Raw genomic sequence first — 21,649 nt, forward strand, 5'->3', positions numbered from 1 at the left:
ATACCTGTTTTAATGTAGTATATAGTTGCAGAGCTAGTAATGTGATATCAGGCAGTAACTAAATTAGCTGAATGCAGTGAGATATTTTTGCATTTAAAACAGCAAATTAATATGATTTTCTCCTAAATATTTACAAACTGTTTTTAGCATTCATCATAAAAACAATCTTTGATGATATTTTCAAACATAACAAGCATGTTATTTACTAGACTGTTGGTTACCTAGACTTGCAGATTACATAATAAAAGACAGGTTACATTTTGGCATAAATGGTTTTAACAGAATTTAGCAGATATTGGGTAACAGCTAAAATAGTTGTTGTAAGGAACGTGTTGTAGAAAGACAATGGCTAACCTCGGGTAATCTCTTTAAGTGTGTTTCATTGGCTTAACTTATGTAGGCCCTTACCTATTGGATTTGAAAGCCTCTACTTTAGAGAAAATTAAGACTGCATGTATTTAGGGAAACACTACCATCTTCTGTAAAGTGTCTCAGCAGACGGCACAAAGGTGTATCAGGTTGCAAGGTGATGACTGAAAGATAAAGACGATAGTTATCAGATACCAGTCATAAGGGATACCAGTATCAATCTGCTCACCAGTCCAGTAGCCATCAAAGGCAGATAGAAGTGCATTAATATGACAGCAGTTTTAAGTAGGAAGTGATTAAAGCAGAGGAAATAGGGAAGGTCTCAGTAAGTGGGAGTTTATGGCTTGATTCGGTTATGTGATTTGAGATATTAAACTGTCATTTTACCATTTTTAGTTAAGAATGTAATTTTGGGTAAAAGGATGTGTCTTTAAGTGAGGCTGTTATGGATTTCCAGATTTTGGGACCTACTACAGGAAAACAATTTTTTTGTGCATTGGAGTTTAGTTTGAGGGGTCTGTAATTAGGGTGCAGAACTGTCAAGATGTTGAAGGCTAGACATTGAGGATCCTTGTATTAGTCTGGAAGGAGAGAAGGTTTTGTTTTGTAGTAGCTAGAACAGTTGTGAACTGAGGGGTAGGTCTGCCCTTTGTTTGACAGGAAGCCATTTTGATTTTTTGTAGTGTTTTGCATGGTGTTCTTCCTTTGGTGAGTGTCTGATGAACCGGCATATTATATTCATGAGTGTTTGAATGAGACTGTGATTTAATTGTGAGGAATATGCTGTTAAGAGGCCATATTTAGTTGGGATATTAACATGTCTTTTCCAATTGAAATTCTGGAGGGTTTTGAAAGGAAAGGGGGTTGTTAGCCTAGAAAAGGCATATGCTTATTTTATTGCTTGCATTATCTTACGTGTAGGGGGAGCTGAGAGAAGAATCTAACCATAGTCCCAGGTATTTAACTGAGTTAGTGTTTTTGAAAATGGAATTGTTGTGGTCGGTGATCTGTAATCTGAAGGTAGTGTTGTTTAATTTTTATTTTATCCTGATAAACATGTCTGAGTAAAACTTTAATGCTTACTGATCCAGTGAATCAAGTGGAGCAAATCCAACTGAAACTGTTTCTGTAAAGGTGTGAGGAATTTATTTGAGCAATAAAGTACTTTGTCATCGGCATAAAGGGAGGGAAATGAGGAAGATCTAGGGGCACGTTGTTGGTATAAATGGAGAAAATGAGTGGGGTAAGATGGACCTCTGTGGAATAGCTTGTTTCAGATTGGCTAGTAGAGGGAGAGAGAAAGAGTGGAAGACAGAGAGAGAAAGACAGAGGAAGGAACTTTAATATGGTAGTATCAATTACTGAGATAGTTTTGGAACCATGGGAGGACATCTGGGTTGGTGTCTCTATCAAGTAGGAGAAATATAAGTAGATTGTGATCTGCTAGAATGATTGTTTTTGTCAGGTTAATAAAGATTAGGTTTCCAAGAATGGCATATATGTCTTTTATTTTAATATTCTTGAAATGTCCAAGAAAGGTTCTGGAGTTGCAGGTATGCTTGTTGTGGTGGGATGCGGTACTGAATTCCAATAGTAAACGTAAGGGAGTAAAATGTATGTGTTGTTTTTTGACATGATGTTTTGTTTCTGTCTGTAAGTCTGTTTACCCTTTTCCAGAACTGTTTGGGTGTGTTGATTAGGGAAAGTTGTGTTGATTTCATTACCTGGATTTTATGCCTCCTAATGACTTGCTTTGACAGGTTTCTGAGTTGGAAAAAGGTTTTTCTTGTTTCTGTACTTGGGCTGGTTTTCCAAGAATGCCATACTTCATCTCAGAGTTTTAGTAAACATTTCAGTTTATTGGTTAACCAGTCTTCTTTTTGGTTTTGTAAAGTCTAGTAATTAGTGAGAAACAGGTGTCTTATAGATTTGTTAAGTTGCTGCTGAATAATTCTGCAACAAGGTGGGTTGTGGACAAAAAGGAAACAGCGAAACAGGTTAACAGCTTGAAGTATCCGGAAGGTGTGTTTGAGCAGAAGGGAAGTCAAATGAAGAGGTCTAAGCTAGAGTGAGAGGGGCTGCAGCCAAGTTGCAGAGAATGTCAGGGCTAGTGTGTAACAGAAGAATGCCAAAGAAGTGGGAAAGTAAGCTATCCAAAACAGTGATAAAACCAGTACTACTGTATGGTACAGAAACCTGGGCAGTGAAGACAGAGCAGTTGAGGAAGCTAGAGCTGATGACATTAAAGTACCTGAGACAGGTAGTAAGATGCACACTGGGGGATAATTGAAGAAATGAGAATATCAGAGTAGAAGTCAAAGTGCCTCCAATTGCAGAGAAGATCAAGGAGAAGACATTATGGTGATTCAGACATGTACAGGCAAGCAAAAGACAAACTGATGAAGAAAATTTGGGAGAGACAGGAAGAAGGCAAGAGAAAAGAAGGACCTCCAGCCAAGAGTTGGATGGATTGCATAAGAGAAGACCTGCAACAGTCAGGTATGACTACTGAAGAAGGTAGGAGAGTTGCACTGAATTAAGAAAGTTGGTGATGGGGTGTCACACCCTGACCTCATGTAGAAAAATGGAAAAAAGGATAAAGATTTCTGTTCATTGATTAACCAGTCATACTGATGATGATGATTATCTTGGGGCACATGCAAAAAATTTGATCTTGTGTGGTAGAATTTTTTATGCATTTATTAATGAAGTAGGTGACTACGTCAATACTGGACCATTTTCAGCCATGAGGTGGAACACAAGGGCCGTGATAAATACAATACATGCAAACAATACGGTGTGGTGTAATGACTCAATTAGCATGTGTTTAGGAGATGGGAGTAAACCGAAGGCAAAATATTACCTGTGATTTAATGCATTTATTTTTAACTGGATGAACAATTGGTCATCTAGGCTGCTACTGTACTTTTTCAAGGGAATTTGTATGAGATTAATTGTCCAAGGCTACTATATACAGTAGCAAATGCATAGCTATGAAGATGAAGGTGAGCAGTTCTACAGAAGGATTACCTATTATTCTAAGAGCAGACACTTCAGATTTCATTAGACTGGATGCATTTTATGTAGCCACTTCTATAAGTAACTGGAAAAGTTAGAATGTACAAATACATCTTCCAGTACTGACGTGTTGATTAGGCCCACAAAGGAGACAGGAAAAAAGTAATACTACATAGGAGACAGTATAAAAGTAATACTACATAAGACACAACATAAAAGCAATACTACATAGGAGATAGTATAAAAATATAAAAGTAATATTATATAAGAGAGTATAAAAGTAATATTACGTAGGAGACAGTACAAAAGTATAAAAGTAATACTATGTAAGAGAGGTCGAGACTAAAACGAAGGAGGTGATAATGTGAGTAACTTGGTACTGCAACCTTTTCAGTCAGAACATTTAGGCAAGAAAGGCAAAGACTAAGTGCATGAATAATTTAAAAGTATCTATATGTTTGGAGAGATAGTAATAGTAAAATCCCATGTGGGGAGAACATGTAGAGATCTGGACTGAAATGCAGATCCTGGAGCTGAGTGAGATAAATTCAGCAATCATCCCACATACATTTCTATGTATATGCAAGAGTTTGCTCCTTCTAACCTGCATAACTGCAAACATTTTTATGCATATTCCTAAATTGTGCAACACATAGATAAAACATGTTGCAAACTCCTATAAAAGGGGCAGCATCTCAAAAACTGGTACTTTTGCAACTGTGAGGTCTATAGGGAAAAAACAGCAACTTTTCTATAGCTTTACTATACTACCCCATGTCTGACCGATTCTTCCAATATCATCTCCGTGTGTGTGTGTGTGTGTGTGTGTGTGTGTGTGTGTGTGCATGCCTGTGTGCATGTGTGTGTGTTTGTACGTGTGTGTGCTCACTCGTGTGCAAGTGCACCATACGTGTATTTGTGTGTGTTGAAGAAGAGACTAGCACCCTTTTATTCTCAAACTATAAAAGTAATTTCTCAAAAGTATTTTGTAAAGTAGTATGAAGCTGATTCAAAACTAAAATAATAGCAAATCGGGATGTCAAAAGCAGAAAGGCAAAGCACAGAGTCTACTGCTGCTAAAGAAATATGTTGTGTACAAGTAGAAATGTCTTTCATTCAATGAATTGCAGAAAAAAGAAATGAGTTTACAAACAGATTGATTAGCCAAGAGGCCCTGTTTTTGTCCTGTTTTTGCAGGGTAACTGACACGGCTGACTTTGAACACTCTCAGTCTTAGAGATGACTAAGGCAAGCTTCATAGGCTTTGATGAATATATGTGGGTATGAAATGAAATTCATGTTATCAGTTTGTTGGAGGTGGCTGTCAAAACCTTCACCAACTCCCATGAGTGAATTAATGAAATTGTTGCTTAATACTGAAACTTCTGAGGTTGGCAGTTGCTCTCTGATGAGGGCTTATTCTCTTTGGTGCTAGTTTGTCAACCTGCTTTTCTCACTGAAGAGTAGTTCCTTTTTGTTAGAAAAACTGTCACAGTTAAACTTTGTCTTCAATAAAGAAAATAATGTTTTATTTTTCTCAGTTAAAGTATGAGGATTAGCTATTTTATGAGATTTGCATCCCTTTCAGCATGTCAGAGTCTAAGATAATAGCAAGAATTAAGTGACGGCCTGCATTTTTTATATATAATTAAGCTAATGGCTAACTAAATTGCAAAAAGGGTCAAGGATGCCTAAGTGAAGCCATTTTTAGATAACTGTACTCATTCCACTGTGTGATTTAGAATGGGGACAAGAACACAAAGACAATGGTGTGGGATTTTAAGGAGTACACCACGTAAAACAGTGGTGAAGGTCACAAATGAACTAGGGATCTGGAGATAAGCTAAGACATGGAGACACTATGGCAAAGAGACAAGGAAGAGACTCACTGCTATGGACAAGGGCTTGAGAAGGAGGCAAAAAGTAAAAAAGAGAATGCCAATGCTACTACCAAGGAGTGTGAGACTATTAGTACAGGCTACAAGTGATAGAAGGAAGTGAGTGAAGAATGGGACGAGCTCCAGCTTAAGGACAAAGTCAGAAGTGCCAGAAAGGAGGTGAGGGTGGCAAGGTCAAATGGGAGTAAGCAGAAGGAATAGATAAAGGCAGCAAAATCTTTCAGCTGTGCAGCAGAACAGAGGAAGGAAAGGCAAACTCATACACGTTGCTGTAAACGTGGAGCATGATCAAAGAGAGCATGGAAAAAACAGAAGTATTCTTACTCAAGTAAAGCGGTAGTGGAACCTTGTTTGGATGGAGATACCCTAAAGTGGAAACAATATCGGATGCTTAACAGGAGGAGGCGGAGAGAGAGAGAATTGTTTGCTTTATGGAGAGATAAAGCACGCAGACCAGGTGGTCTACCTCCCAAGGTCCTTAGTAACTCAGTCAGCATTCTAGCAGATGCATTAATAAAGTTTTTGAATTAAGTACTGGCCTATGGAAGAGTCCCTGAAGGCTGGAAGCTGTTAGGTGGATCACTTTTGTATAGTGGAGGAACAGGGATAATTTAAATTACTACAAGCCTGTTGGCCTAACAGCAGTAGCAAGAAATGTCATTAAAAGAATCCTCCTGAGTAGAGGCCTTCTTTCATTCCTAGAAGACTTAGTGGAAAGAATCTTCCTGATGTAAAGACTGATTGCATTTCTAGAGTACAACATTCTTAAGACAGTAATCCCCATTGGCTCATGGCCAGAAGGAGCTGCCATTGGTATTATTTCTGTGTTATAGGACTTCAGAAGTAAGTACCAGTACTTATGGCCTACATGGAATTCATTAAGCCCTTTGATTCAATCCTGTTCAGGTTGATAGGAAAAAATGCAAGCAATGGGGGAGGACTGAGATGGATAAACTGAAGTGCTGCAGGGAAGAATGATAGGAAACAGAGGGTTGTGGTGAGAGGGACACTGTCAGGAATAAAGGAAGTGAGTACTGGGCACCACATGTGTCAATGTGTTAGTTTTAGACTATATGAGGGAATTAAAGCAGGATCAGTTTATTCACATTTGATAGAAATAGTAGAGGATGGGATAAGAAACTAAGACTGGATATGGAAAGTCTGACTGAGTGGGCAGGAAGATGGCTAATGGTGCAGACAAAAGCAAAGTACTGCACTTGGTTCATAACTAACCTGGTTTAAAATATTAGAAGAGGGGTGGAACTGTTCACAAAAGAGCAGGAAATGTATCTGGTGTGACTGATCTCACATGCACTGAATTAGAGTGAACATCTTAACATATCACAGGTTCATAGAAGATTACTAGGCTAATAGCTTAAGGGCCCTTACAAGTCTAGCAAATATAACCCTAAGGGCAAGAGGGTGGCATGGATTTGTGCCTGTGCATTGAGTATCTTACAGATTACTCCTGTCCATAAGGGACATAGGCACTTCCCCATGTGTAAATTTGCAATTCCCCATCCAAAGAATGAACAATCTCTGAGACACGTATCTGTCTGTGCAGCATGTTTTGTTTGAGTCGCTGACTAAGTTGAGACCCCTAGATTGGGTGATCCTCATGCTCTTTGACTTGCGGATGTGTAGCAGCTCCATCAGGGCTGGATTTGTGAGTGCCTTGTAAGTCAGGCATAGGTCATCCCTAAATAGTCGGTTGGAAACAGAGTAAATGATATATAGCTTTTAGTCTATCCTCATAGTTCATGTTGTTTACAGCCTGTATTTAATTTGTGAGGAACCTCTGTGGTCACTTCAGCTGCTGTTAAGTGCTGAGTCAAGTACATGCCAAATGGCACACTGTACTCGATTACTGGTCTAATGAGGGCTAAGTACAGCGGGACTATAATTTCCTTGGATCTTGGTGCCATACATTTGCTTATAAATCATGCCACATAAACAGACTTCCTCACCACTGTGGGCACATGGAAGTGAAAGTTCAAGATGTTAGCCTGAAAATGGTCCAGAAAGATTAGTGGTCTACCCCAGTCAACAAGCAAACAAACAAATAAATACAAAAATATATACATACATAAATAAATATTTGTCTAGGTTTTTGAAATAAAAATACTATGTGATAAAACAGACACAAATAAAATATGGAAGACAGATACTGGAACTCTGAGAATTTGAGCATAGAAGCATAGCTGAAACCCCAAAGTCCTGGCAGGATTGAGGACACCCTTTTAAGCATAGACCTCTTAAAAAAATGGGTGTTAGAAGGTAAATTGATGGTAAGTGTAGCGAATGCTGGGCTGTATCACCGGGGAGATGGATTCCAGAAGTAATGAGATAGTGTGTGTCTACTAGGCCCTGCTCAGGTCCTAGCTGGAAAACTGTGCAATTAAGAACCAAGACAAGCCAAAGTGGTGCCTGCACCAGGTGCAAGATGTGAGTGGCATGACCGGCAATTGATGATGGGGTGCAAGTGCACTATCAGCATTCATCTAGAAGCTGCAGATGATATTGTGGCTTCTCAAATGAATGCTGATACTGCGTTCACGCTTGTATTTTCTAGGTCAGAACGAATGCTGATACTGCGTTCACGCTTGTATTTTTTAGGTCAGCATGTTAGTGACTTTAGAAAGTAGATTGCTACATTTACAGTCCCAAGTGGAATTTGTGTTTACTTTTGGAAGACCATTTTTTCGCACACAGATAATTTAGACAATAAAAGGAGAGGGAGAGAGAGAGAGAGACCAGGCTGCTGTGCAGAAGCCAGAGGAAAGGTGTAGGGAATGGATGGAAAATGATTGCACTGGACTCTAGAGCTATTTAGAGCTCTTTTAACTAGAGATGGGCATAAATGCTAAGTCTGCACAATATCTTATAGAGGCTCTGGACATGTAGCACAGACATCAGAATGGGTGACATTCAAGAATTCAGGGGATAGACGAGGAAAGGCATAGGTGATTCTTGTATGGATTCGCAATACTAAATACACATAAAGAGACAGTTACTCTATCACTTTCTTTGACCGAGAGGATGCAATATCATAAATATACGAATACAAGAATAAAGCCAATAAAAAGACCGCACAGCTCTCATTTTAGCCTAAATTTGCAGTTAAAGCCTAGTGCCCCTCATCTCTTATTAAATATCCATTTATCCTATGCTGTTTTTAAAATACTTAGTTGTATGATATTCTATCAGGCAGGGAATTCCAGCAATCTACCACTTTATCACTTAAATAAAATGTTCTCACACATGCCCTGTCCACTACCCCCAAGATGATAGCCATGTCCTCTCTCTGTGTTTGTCTTTCCCTCCAACTTACTCCTTTCCCATTGAGATCCTTGGTGCAGATAATCCTCCCTGATGAGCTGCTATTCCCCCTATATGTCTAATTCACAGCCAGACATTTTCTAGTGCCATCTGGCATGAACATGTTATGTCAGTTTTATGGCCTTTCCACTGGATATTATTTTCCATATGTTGATCTACATAACATGAGTTCCACATATGTAAATGAACTGCTAGTTCCCTTTAGGGAGAGTCATGCCCTCTGTTCTGCTACGTGTAATGTAGTAAGGGATTCATAGCTATTACAACTAGATTTGCTGATAATGGGCATCCTTCTTTAATCATATTACTGATTTCTAACGCTCTGCAAATAGTATTGTTTACCTTAAATTTCATATTTCCATATGTTTACTTTTTATAGTTATAAGGACGTAATTGTTTTAATGACACCATAATAAAACAGAACGGACATTAAATAAGATCTATTTAAAATATCAAATGCCTTATGGCAAGTTAGCTTAATAATAATGGTAGCTCCAGTAATATCATTCTTAGCCAGAGGAAAAATGTAGAAGAAAGAGATTAGCCTCCACCATTTTAGTAGGGCAAAATCCAAGTGGACATGTATGCAAACATTTTTTCATATGTGTCAAAATCCACTTATTTATTGTTTAGTCAATGTTTTATCGTCTATATTAAGAAGGGATAGAGGTCTACAATGAGATAAATCCAGACTAGTGTGTCCTTTTTTCACAATTAATATAATTTTGCTTCTCTTATTGAAACAGGAATGCAGGATTCTCCCATGGTAATAAAGAACATTAATAGGGATGTAATTCAAACTGATACGTACTGAAAATTAATGTGGCAGCCCATCTAAACCAGGAGCTTTATGTTTGTAAGAGATTCAATAATTTTACCTCGAGATGGTTATAGGAGCAATTCAAACTCACGGTAATGTTCTGCCATTTGGTCAGTACACAATTTCAGAACTAAATTATGTTCTTTGTGATTTTTATTACAAATTTCATTGTAATTAAATATTTTAACTGTTTAGAAGTTTGTAAATTATCTACTGAGTCATTTAACTGTAGAACATATTTAAAAATGTCTTTAATTTTGAGGCCAGAGGCTTACTTAATTTGTTGTTAAAAATAAATTTGACTGGTTTAAACTTGCTATTTTACGTAACTGAGATTCTGACTGAACTTTCTGTTTTATCTTGGCTTTTTATAATTAAATATGCTTTGCATACTGAAAACATAGCAATTGAGCAGTGTTCTCTAACTATAATTGATCCTTAAAAGTCTTCTGTTTAAAAATAATGCAAGGTTCAGTATAACCAAAAACAGGTGCTTGAAGCATATCCCAGAAACAAACAGCAATACTTTATTTACATTTGATAACCGGGTATTGTCCGACTGGGCAAAAAACAAAAGCCCGTTTTCAGCGGAGACCCGGGGAGAAGCTCCTAAGTACAGTTACAAAAAATACAAGTACAAAAAGTTAATAACAAGTAAAACACAAAAAAATAGTACAATAAAGATCATAATGTACACATAATTACAAGTAAAAGATAAAAGCAGCTTAACTTTTTTTTTATTATTATTGGTAGGCTGAGTAGGGTAAGGAAACAGCTTAGCCAGAGGAAGTGCAGGAGCATAACCAATGATTAGAGAAATATTTTGTAAGGAGTTGTTTGAAGTTATGAGTGTTAGGAATAGATAGTAGGTGCTGGTGAAGGGAGTTTCAAGATTTGGCTATGGTGTGGCTATATAGAGAATCACCATGGAAGTTGTGGGTTTTGATAACTCTGAGTAAGATTTTATCAGCAGACCTGAGTGAGGTAAGATTAGTTTAGGGTTGAACAAGGTTGGATAGGGCTGGGCAATAGTCAGGATTATGGATAACAGAGTAGGCTACAGTTAACTGGTTTACGGTGAGTAAGTATGGGAGTTCAATCCAGTTTAGTTTTTGGAGGTCTATGCGATGGTGAGATCTATGGGGAAGGATAGCAGCAAATTTGACAATTTTATTATAACATGCTTCCAGGTTAGTCAAGTCAGATTTACGAAGATTTGTGAAGACCTGAGAACAGTAGAGAAGGGTGGATAGGAGGTGAGTCCTGGCAGTGGTGATCCTGGCGTGATTAGCTAGGTATGGTTTAGCCCTATCAGAGCTCCTAGTTTTATGTGGACTTTTTGATTGTTAATGAAATTTGTTTGTCAAATTTTAGGTTGCTGTCTAGGGTGACACCTTTACATTAGGTTACATTTTTGTGCCATTAGAGGCAAAGCTTAAGAGATGTGTTTGTTGTTTTTTTGTGGTGGAATTTGAAAATACAATCAGTTTAGTTTTGTTAGGGTTTAAAATGAGTTGACGGTCTGATAGGCATTTTTCAATGCTATGGAGGGCTGTTTGAGACTTTACTTGGAGTTCGTTTAAGGAAGGGGTAGGGCAAATAAGGGAAGCATCATCTACGTATTGAATGATAGAGGCAGGTGCAGCTGCAGTATAGAGATCATTGGTAAAAATAATAAAGAGAAGTGGTCCTAAGATAGAGCCTTGTGGGATGCCTCCACTGATGGGTGAAAGGGATGAAAGTTTGTTTTCCCAGATGGTGGCTTGTTTGCGGTTGGAGAGATAGCTGAGAAACCAGTGCAGGGTATCAGACCTGAATTCGAGAGAGGCAAGTTTGTTGAGGAGAATTTGGTGAGATACGGTGTCAAAGGCTTTTGACATATCTAGGAAGGGGGCTGAGACAAGGTGGTTATTGTTTTTAAGGTGGTTTATAGTATTGGTGAAACTTAATAGAGCAGTATTAGTACTATGTTTGGGGCGGAAACCATGCAGAGTTGCAGATAGAAGGTTACATCTTAGGAGGTAGTTAAATATCAGTTTATGTAGGCATCTTTCTAGGATTTTAGAAAGTGCTGATAGTATAGCTATAGGTCTATAGTTAGAAAGGTTGGCAGAGGACCCTCCTTTGTGCAGGGGTATGACATGAGATATCTTCCAGAGAAGGGGGACATACTGCTCAGAGACAGAGTGGTTGATTAGAATAGATATAGGATAAGAGATCGTTGTAGCAGCAAGTTTCAGAAATTCACCAGGTAACTGGTCTGCTGCAAGGGTACAAGGTTTTATTTTGGTTAGGAGGTTTTGTATATAATTAGTCTGGATCAGTTTAATACAGAATAGAGGAGTATTGAGGTCAGTAGGGGGAGGTGGTATAGAAAGAGTAGAGCTGGCAGTATTGTTAAGTAATGAGGTGATGGAGATGATAAAGTAGTTATTAAATTGTGTAGCTATACAGTCTGTAGAGCCATTAGATGTTGGGGCTGGAGTGTAAGGTTTTCCCTGGGTTTAGGAGGAGGTTGATTGATTGCCAGAATCTTTGGGGGTTATTTTGGTATTTTAGTTGACATGTTTGGAAATATGTTTTTGTCATGTCTGACTTGTTTTTTGTCCTTATTTCTGAGTTGTTGGTAGGTTAGATAATTGTTGTTATTTTTGTCTTTGTGATAGCAAGTCCAGGCCCTGTCCCACTGTTTAAGTAGGAGAATAGTATCTTTAGATAAGTAGGGAAGTTGTTTAGACTTGGCGCGAATCTTTCTGAGAGGAGCAAGATTATTAAGTACTTGCAGGAAAGCGTTATTGAAGTACTGAACTGCGAGATCCAGTTGTAGGGTTTTTAAGGGTGACCAGTCATATTCGTGTAAAAGGGTGTTGAATAATGAGGGGAAATTGTTTTTTATTACGTATATATCAATATGTAATATTATTGATACCCTGTGCACATTTTCTGATCAGGAAGGTTTGGTGGTGGTCACTTAGAGAATCGGGGAGGCAGCCTGAGTCATAGATATTTTTGAATTTGTTTGTTAAGATCCAGTCAAGTAATGAATGTTTGTTGGTTACCTTATCTATGCATGTAGGTTAAGAAATATTTTGGGTAAAGCCATATACGTTGATAAAGTTAGAAGGGGAATCAGAGGAACAGGTGAACCAGTCAAAATTAAAGTCCCAAGTATCATAGTCTTGTGAGAAAAATTTGAGAATGCCCATTCTAGGATGTTTTCAATAGCTGGGTGTTTGTTAGCAGGTGGGAGATAGACCGCTATAAGGATAATAGATTTTTGGGTGTTGATATGTAAACATGTTGGTAAGATTTCAGCTTTAGGGAGAAGGGGTAGAGAGGTGGACAGCTGCACTAAATTAAGATGGCCCTTATACATTATAGCAATTCCACCACCACATTTGGATAATCTATCCTTCCTGATAAGACTATAGCCAGAAGGAAGTAATTCCTCAGTTTTTATATGTGGCTTAAGCCATGTTTCTGTAATTATGGCTATGTCTGGTGAGTACAAGGCTAGAGCAGCATGGTATTCTTGTACTTTATTGAAGAGGCTTCTAAGATTGAAGTGTACTGCTAGTAGGTCTGAGCTATATGCTTTGAGTGGTGTGAGGTGTGAGTTGGTATTATTAGAGTTTGGAGGATGTATTGGGTCAGTGGTGGAGGTGTGAGAGGGGTCTGGGTTTGGGTGTATGTCAGATTAGAGTTTTATAAGGGTAAGCCAGTGGAATGTAATGAGTTTAAGTTTGGAGAAAAGCTTACATTGTTCAGAAAAGGAATGTAAGGCACTATGGGAGTGGTAGTATTTGGGAGAAAAATATACTTCATTAAGAGTCAAAAATCTCTCCCAAGTAGTCCCAAAATGTGAGGTAACCAACAATTTGTCAAACAAAACCAAAACCAAACCCAAATAACGCAGAAGATGGACACAATTCAATAAAATGCACTCATTTAATAACAAGAAATTGTGAGCACTTTCGCAATGCCCAACATTGCTTCATCAGATGAAGTGCATTATCTGCTTCTATTTTTGAAATGTAATGGTCCTAGAAGGTTGAGTGAATACCAGTTAATGGAAGGTAATGATACTTTTGCTGAATAAATAGTTAATAAGTTATTTCTGACTGTCCAGGTTTTCACTATAGCTAATACAATATAGTGCCCCATGCATACACAATTACCAGGATTTTAGCCATTGCTTTCATCAGTTTTGATTCACCCTGACAGAGGAAGTATCCACAAGCCCAGCTGTAGTATTTAAATGTCTAAAATGGTAATGTTAATAATAATAATAATAATCAAAAGATTTGCCTTTATTTACTGTGAAATTACTGATGCTTGAAATGATTTTTTAATCCTAAGGTCCCTTTGCCAAAAATATAGCATAATTTTGCAGTAAACTCAAAATATTGATGATTTTAAATTCATTTTGACCTTTTGTGCCCATATTTCCACAGCTGTACAGGTTTCTGGCTTGATCTGGCAAGTATAATATACCATTTGTAATACTTGCCTTTAAATAACCTGTATGATTTTCTACAACATACAATGGATACCAAGAAATACACATTTATATTCCGTAGTGGCTAGACCATACCGAGATAAATGTAATTACAGTAAGTGAGTTTTCATCATGTTGTTTTTCATCATGATTGTACAAAGCCACAGTGATATGCATTGTGAGGTACTCCACACTGATGTGTGACCATGAAGTTAGTACATTTAAGTAGGGTGGTGGGGACCAAGACGCCTGCATGGTGAGAGGATGGGGGCCTGCACCTCACCTGCAAAAGCATTTTTTTTAATTTGCAGTTATATTTCACAATTAAAAAAAAATCAAACTAATGCAACTAGCATTGCATTCAGTTTCACATAAGTAAAGCCATTAATGATAACTGAGCATACAGTGAATCTGAGTAAATTTACTTAAGCACATATCTAGAAGTTGCATACGTCTTGCCCATAGCACACACATTAATACTTTGACATTCATGCTTCCTGCCTGTATTTATATGATCTGGGTTAGTCATGTGATCACCATCATCTAATCAGATACTGTTATATTCTTCCTATGGTATTGTTCTTCTCTTACTTATTTACCGCTGCACTGCACTCTTCCATTGCTCAGTTCAATGACATAATATAAGCTATTTTTTTCTTAATAGTAATCAGAATCATAGCAAATGCAAGGCTATTCGACCATAGGCCACGTGTGCCTTCTCAATAACAACTCTTAAGCTCTACGACCTTTCTAAAGTAGGGCAAGGCCTGTAAGTCCCAAGGTCTATTTTAGCGTACCCATCCGATTGTCTAAGCTATGTTTAAAGGCCAGAGTGCAGTCACATTGCTTGATATGCATGGGGAGTCTATTCCACTGCAGAAGGAAGTGCTGGGTAATGAACCAATTTCTCTCTCTAGTTTTGTTTACTACTTGATGTAAATTGAGATTTCTTGCTCAAGTGTTGGCTACTCTTTTTGATATATCAAGAAACAGGAGGTCCCTGAGGTACAGAATCCAAAGCACAGGTCTCCCTTCTAAGGCCTGTATGAAATGGAGTAAATGGATAGTGATTTCAGCCTTTCCTGGCAACTAAAATTTTTGAGGCCCATGTTCCTTTTTGTTACAAATATCTGTATTTTTTTTCAAGTTTTTTGAGTGTCTAGAGAGATACATGCCAAAGGGTGCATTATATTGTATAATGGGTCTAACCAGAGCACAGTACAGGGGAATAATGACTTTCTTGGTCTTAGATGAGATGCCCTCTGTGATTAATTGTGAGATATAGAAGGATTTTCTGACTACAGCTGCTACCTGGTGATTAAAGGAGAAGAAGCCTTCAACCCAGGTACCCACATCCCTGATCCCAGACTCACTGGTGAGTGGGGTGCCACTGAAACAGTATTGTGTTTGCTGAAGGAATTGATACTGCATTTCTTAGCATACAGTTTGAGTCTGTTTTTGGTGCATCAGAAGTTAATGCTTTAGCTCTGTTTGAAGGGTATTAGTATCATTAGTTGATTTAACTTCAACACCCAGCTTACAATCATAAGAGAACTTAATCAGTCAGAAGTCCTAGTTGTTAGTTTATAGGTCACAGAAATAAATGCCAAAAAGTAGGGGGCGTGGCACTGACCCATGGGGAACACCACTGGTCACCTTTTCCCTTACCAAGGAGGCACCACCAATGCTAACAGCATGTGTTCTACCTTTGAGCCAGCCTGCAATCTGTCTTACCACAAAGGGATCAATGGCTTATTAACAATCCCTTCATGTTTATGGAATCAAACGCCTTTGCCAGATCCACGTAGGCAGTGTGAACAGTGTGACAGCTGTCCAGCTTCTGCATGATCCTTTTAAAGCTGCACACTAGATTTATCAGACATAATCTACCCTTAACAAATACAAATTGTAGTGGGTTGAGCCTGATCAAATTTTTAATGCCCTGGTTTATGAGGTCAGTGATGAGGATTTCCATAGCTTTGCAGACAAGACTAACAAGGCTAACAGCTCTCTAGTTTCCCAGGCAGTGATGAGGCTACCCTCATGGAGGGGCATAATCACCACAGTGAGCAATGACTCGGAAACATATCCTAGGTCATAGGTTAATGACTTAAGGACAGCATCAACAACAGCCCGCTTGACACTATTAGACAACCCGGTATATTGTTGGGACCAACTGAAGAGACTTTTTTTGGTCGTGACAGTGTTTTAAGGACATTATCCTTGGAGATGGATATTTGGAGTGGGTAATACTTTCATGGGAGAAGTTCTAAGCTTTGATAAAACAGTACATCGTTTTTTGTTTACTTATGTACTGTGCACAGCAGTTAATATTTATTCAGCTATTGCAGTTGTCTTCTCTCTGCAGCACAGAAATCATTCTTTTATTTTCTGATAGTACTGATTTTGTTGCCTAGCCTGCTCACACAGTTCTCAGTTAGTACAGACAAGCCAAAGTTAGAATTCTGGCTGACTTTTCAGACTTGGCCGAGCTGCTGCTGCATGCGGAAGTAGTGCATTTCCAAGAACTGTAAGTTGCTGAACAAAGTGATAAACAAGATCTGGTCCAAATCATTCAAAACCCTATTTCATATATAGTGCACAATGCATACTGGCTGCTGTCCATTGTACTGCTGTCCCAGTGACCCTGGAATTTTAACCAAGTGATGGTCATTGCAGGGTAACTCTAGCAGAGTTTTGAGAATATGCCAGAATATTTGGAGAACTCTCTGCATAAGCCATGATAATGATCATTTCTCATTGCTGGGTCCTTAATTTATAATATGCGCAGTATTTTCTAGAAAAGTAGAAAAGAAGAAACATGTCCACAATAATGTTATGTGTAATTTATATATAAATCTTTAATTTAGCTTGCTGTAAATGTCAGAAACTGTCCTCAGCTTAATAAATGCCCTGTCTAGGCTGTCTTCCTTAACAGAAACCAGCTGTTAGGGATGACACTCAATAATATAGTATAAATGCTTTCATATAACAAGAACAAGAGTGGATTGTTAATGTAAAAGTTGTATTTTAGCTAATGACAGCACTAACAACAAACAAACAAAAATGCATAACTGTAAGTGTTTTCATTATTTATTGGCTGAGGGAGAGCTTCATCAGATTAAATAACTTCAGTAAGGTAACAGCTTTTCAATTATGCTAATTTGATCATTTCTTGCACAATACTTTTAAACTTCTAGCTGAAATCTACACAAAATATTTAAACCTGGAAACAATGAAAGAATATATGTTATTTGCATATCTAACACATACATTTGTTTAGTAAGAGTGCAGTCCAGCATGTGATCGTCGTGTGCGAGGGAATATGAGTTATAGAAATTGGTGGTTAGTTTGCCACTCATTTATATTCCTGAGTCCATCAGGTTCACGTTAAATGAAGCCAGATCTTCATTAGGGAAGGATAAGGCACTAACTGTAACTCAGTCCTGGCAGGACAAACTAACAGCTTCTCATGCTAGAGGAGCTGACCATAGAGAGACGAGGAATGAACAAATTGACACATCCAGATGGAGGTGGTCATAATCCTCTATTATGCTGACACCTACTGGAGAGTGCATGATTCTGCATGCGTCATTTGGATGTATCACATGCACTTGCCTCTGCCAAGCAGTGTCTATGCACCATAACCATCATCATTGGTTGTAGCGCTGCCAAGCAGTGTCTATGCACCATAACCATCATCATTGGTTGTAGCTCTGCCAAGCAGTGTCTATGCACCATAACCATCATCATTGGTTGTAGCTCTGCCAACAGTGTCTATGCGCATATAACCATCATCATTGGTTGTAGCTCTGCCAAGCAGTGTCTATGCACTATAACCATCATCATTGGTTGTAGCTCTGCCAAGCAGTGTCTATGCACCATAACCATCATCATTGGTTGTAGCTCTGCCAAGCAGTGTCTATGCACCATAACCATCATCATTGGTTGTAGCTCTGCCAAGCAGTGTCTATGCACTATAACCATCATCATTGGTTGTAGCTCTGCCAAGCAGTGTCTATGCACCATAACCATAATCATTGGTTGTAGCTCTGCCAAGCAGTGTCTATGCACCATAACCATCATCATTGGTTGTAGCTCTGCCAAGCAGTGTCTATGCACCATAACCATCATCATTGGTTGTAGCTCTGCCAAGCAATGTCTATGCACCATAACCATCATCATTGGTTGTAGCTCTGCCAAGCAGTGTCTATGCACCATAACCATCATCACTGGTTGTAGCTCTGCCAAGCAGTGTCTATGCACCATGACCATAATCATTGGTTGTAGCTCTGCCAAGCAGTGTCTATGCACTATAACCATCATCATTGGTTGTAGCTCTGCCAAGCAGTGTCTATGCACCATAACCATCATCATTGGTTGTAGCTCTGCCAAGCAGTGTCTATGCACCATGACCATAATCATTGGTTGTAGCTCTGCCAAGCAGTGTCTATGCACCATAACCATTATCATTGGTTGTAGCTCTGTCAAGCAGTGTCTATGCACCATAACCATAATCATTGGTTGTAGCTCTGCCAAGCAGTGTCTATGCACCATAGCCATCATCATTGGTTGTAGCTCTGCCAAGCAGTGTCTATGCACCATAGCTATCATCATTGTTTGTAGAAGCATTGATGGAGTAGCAAGTTCTTGTTTCAGTTGTTGTACATGTCAGGTTTCAGACTGGTGAGTTTGAGCCAGTGTAAAAAAAAAACAATCTAATTGCTTCCTGGGATGGGTGCTCCCTACCTGTCTATCTCCATTCCATAACAGACAGGAATGAATTATAGTGGCAGGTAAGACGGTCAGCAGATATGTGGACAGAAAACTAATATTAAACATTCGTTCTTTGTCATCACCAAACTCCCATTTGTAGATGTTCCCAATTCAAAAAGCACCCAATCTAGTGTTCCAGTTTGTGTCACTTAACCAACTCTATGTTATTTTGGGCTTGTTCCTGTAAAGGAGACAGAAAACTCTTCTTGAAATATAGATTTTAGATGTTAATGTGCATGTTGGAGCAATCAGGACCTGGGCAACACCAGCTCCACATCTTCCTGTAACAGTGTTATCCAGCTGAACTCCTTCAGCCTTACAGATGTCCCAGTGGGCTGATGTTAGCACTAGCAGAGAAAATACCCAAGTCATGGTCAGATTACATGAGGCACTGTCTGTCTGTCCCCACCCAGGGTAGGCATCTAGCCTGAATAGATGGCGAGGGTACGGCCTGACCCACAAATGAGTTAATAAAGTGAGCACACTTACTGTCTACATTGGGGAAGGGGGTGTCAGTGGCTTCATCACTACTCCCCCCTTGGTTATGGTAGCATTTGTGAGCACCGCGTTTACTGTGGGTATTACCACCATTCTGCAGCCTCACAAGGGTGCACTGCACTACTACATGTCACATTTGGCCACAGACATGTGAGCAACATTCAAGATCCAGTCAGCAGATGTGCTGGACTATCATTCAAATGTACTTTGCTGTAGGCCAGTCCATCATGGAAGTGATTGCTGTGTTAGGAAGAATTTATAAGGATGTCACCCAGTTCTGCCACCAGCTCCATGAACACATAGAATCCACTGGCTCATTTCTGATTGGTATTATGAGGTCTAAAGTGGTGCACAACATTTCTATCTCCATCAACATGCAGAGGGTTGTCAGGACCAGAATCACTGCTCACAGTGGGTGTTGTCCATGTCACCTGGCCAGTGAAATTATAGTGCACCACCCCTGAGTAGTACCATTTCCTTTGGCAGCAGATGCCCGCTCTCTCGGTGATACTAATGGTTAACATATACTGCTGTATGAACAGTGGCACTCCCCCTAGCATTCTCACTGTCTGCAGCTCTGATATTGTTAATGAACTTTACAATTTTATAGTCAGATGTATACTACCACATATGACTATGAATTGTAGTTATGTTCATATTACATACATTTGCATTTTATTTGGACCACATTCTATCCATAGTTTTATTAGTACATCATTATGCAGTCACTTGCCTATACCTTCAGCACTGCATTTGTGTTCCCCACACTGCAGTACAATATCGAACCATCAGGCTACATGTGACCATTTCTCTTGTAACTGTACATTGCGTACAATGCAACTTGAGCATGAATCAAACTAACGTTGGTGATTCAGGACAACTAATGTTGTGCTTCTCCAGCTATTTTTTTTTAATTTAGTGTAATGTGTCTCTATTTATTTATTGGCATTTATTTACTGAATTAGTCTGACTAGGCCTAAAAAAGACCATTTTTCAGAGGAAGCCCAGAGAAAATAGCTCCAGTACAAAATTAAATTGTACAATTATTTATTACACTAAAAAGAGTGTATTTTTATTGGTTTGTGCTTCATATAATTTAAGAACATGAAAATCTAGGGTACCAAGCTTAAAATGACTGCATTAATGAGCACTAAAATACATGTCTATCGCTAATGTGTGATTCTGGAGTTTGTGCAGGAAATACTGAGGTTGTACTATGTTGGGAATGTCTCCTTTTCTCCACAATAGTGTGATCTCAGAGTTGGTATATATAAGTAGCATGGACTGCGTGTCTGTGTTTGGGGGGGTGCAGGGGAGCAGCATGAGGAAAAAATATATTTGGAAAAGGTTTGGTGATCACAACTGTGGATGGCGGTTGAAGGATTCTAATGTGCTGTGATTGATCTTCTCTGACGTGATGATATTGCCGCTGAAATTCTATAACGGAGGCCAAAATGCAGTTCCTTCTGGTTTTATATAATGAAGGTCACCAGAATTCTCACGTTTATCATTTCATTTACTCGCTACACAGTTTGCAACTCCCATTCACTTCAATGTGGTTCTCAGAGGATGATTCTAGTTTTAATCATCCGATAAAAGTGTGGATATGATAATAAATAAAACAACAGATACATAAATAGATGAACTGATAGACAGATAGTGATTCTTTTTGACTCACAAAAAAAGAAATAGTCAGTGATTCTGGTTCCATCACATGCTTCTGTACAACTATAGAAGATCTTTCATTAACTTCTTTCAGAAGCATGCTTTTCACACTCAGTGTTAATGAAAATGTGCATGTAGACCTTATAGGCAGGTGTGGAGTCAATCTATCTGGTCCCAGCCTAACTATATGTACAATTTACCTTCTGTTGTTTGGGACTGTTTGTGCTTAGAGTCTTTGCAAAGCACCAAATGTAGGACTTTAGTCTTAGCTGTATTGTTTCACTTGATGTTCTTTTATCCTGTTTACAAAATATGTTTGACTACAGTCAAGGCCATGTACGAAGTATTATCTCTTGTTACTACTGTGTCTATTGCATTCTCTCAGGTCATAGAGGAAAATAGGTGTATTACTTTGCCTGTCCAGTTACCCATATTTGAAAAACAGTTAAATATAAACGTATCATATTCCTTTCTGTATATCACTGTTGCCAGTGGCAAGGTACAAAATCCACTGTGAGAATACCAACAGCTTCAAATGTAGCACAGTGAAACAGCAAATGGAATGTCATGTATAAAAACATAAAATAGCAATTAATACAATGGAAGCTGTTGCAAAACTAATGTATAATTCAAAAATAACTGATGAGTGGGTGCGGTATATTTAAGATTCACCCATGGTTGGTGTGGTTTGATCATAAGGGCGAAGCCCAAGTGATTAAACAAAGGCAACCATGGGTAAATCTTCAATATACCCACCATGAGTCGGTT

Source organism: Protopterus annectens, chromosome 13.part0 (assembly GCF_019279795.1).
Source record: "Protopterus annectens isolate FY-2018-M chromosome 13.part0, PAN1.0, whole genome shotgun sequence".
Classification (NCBI taxonomy): domain Eukaryota; kingdom Metazoa; phylum Chordata; order Ceratodontiformes; family Protopteridae; genus Protopterus; species Protopterus annectens.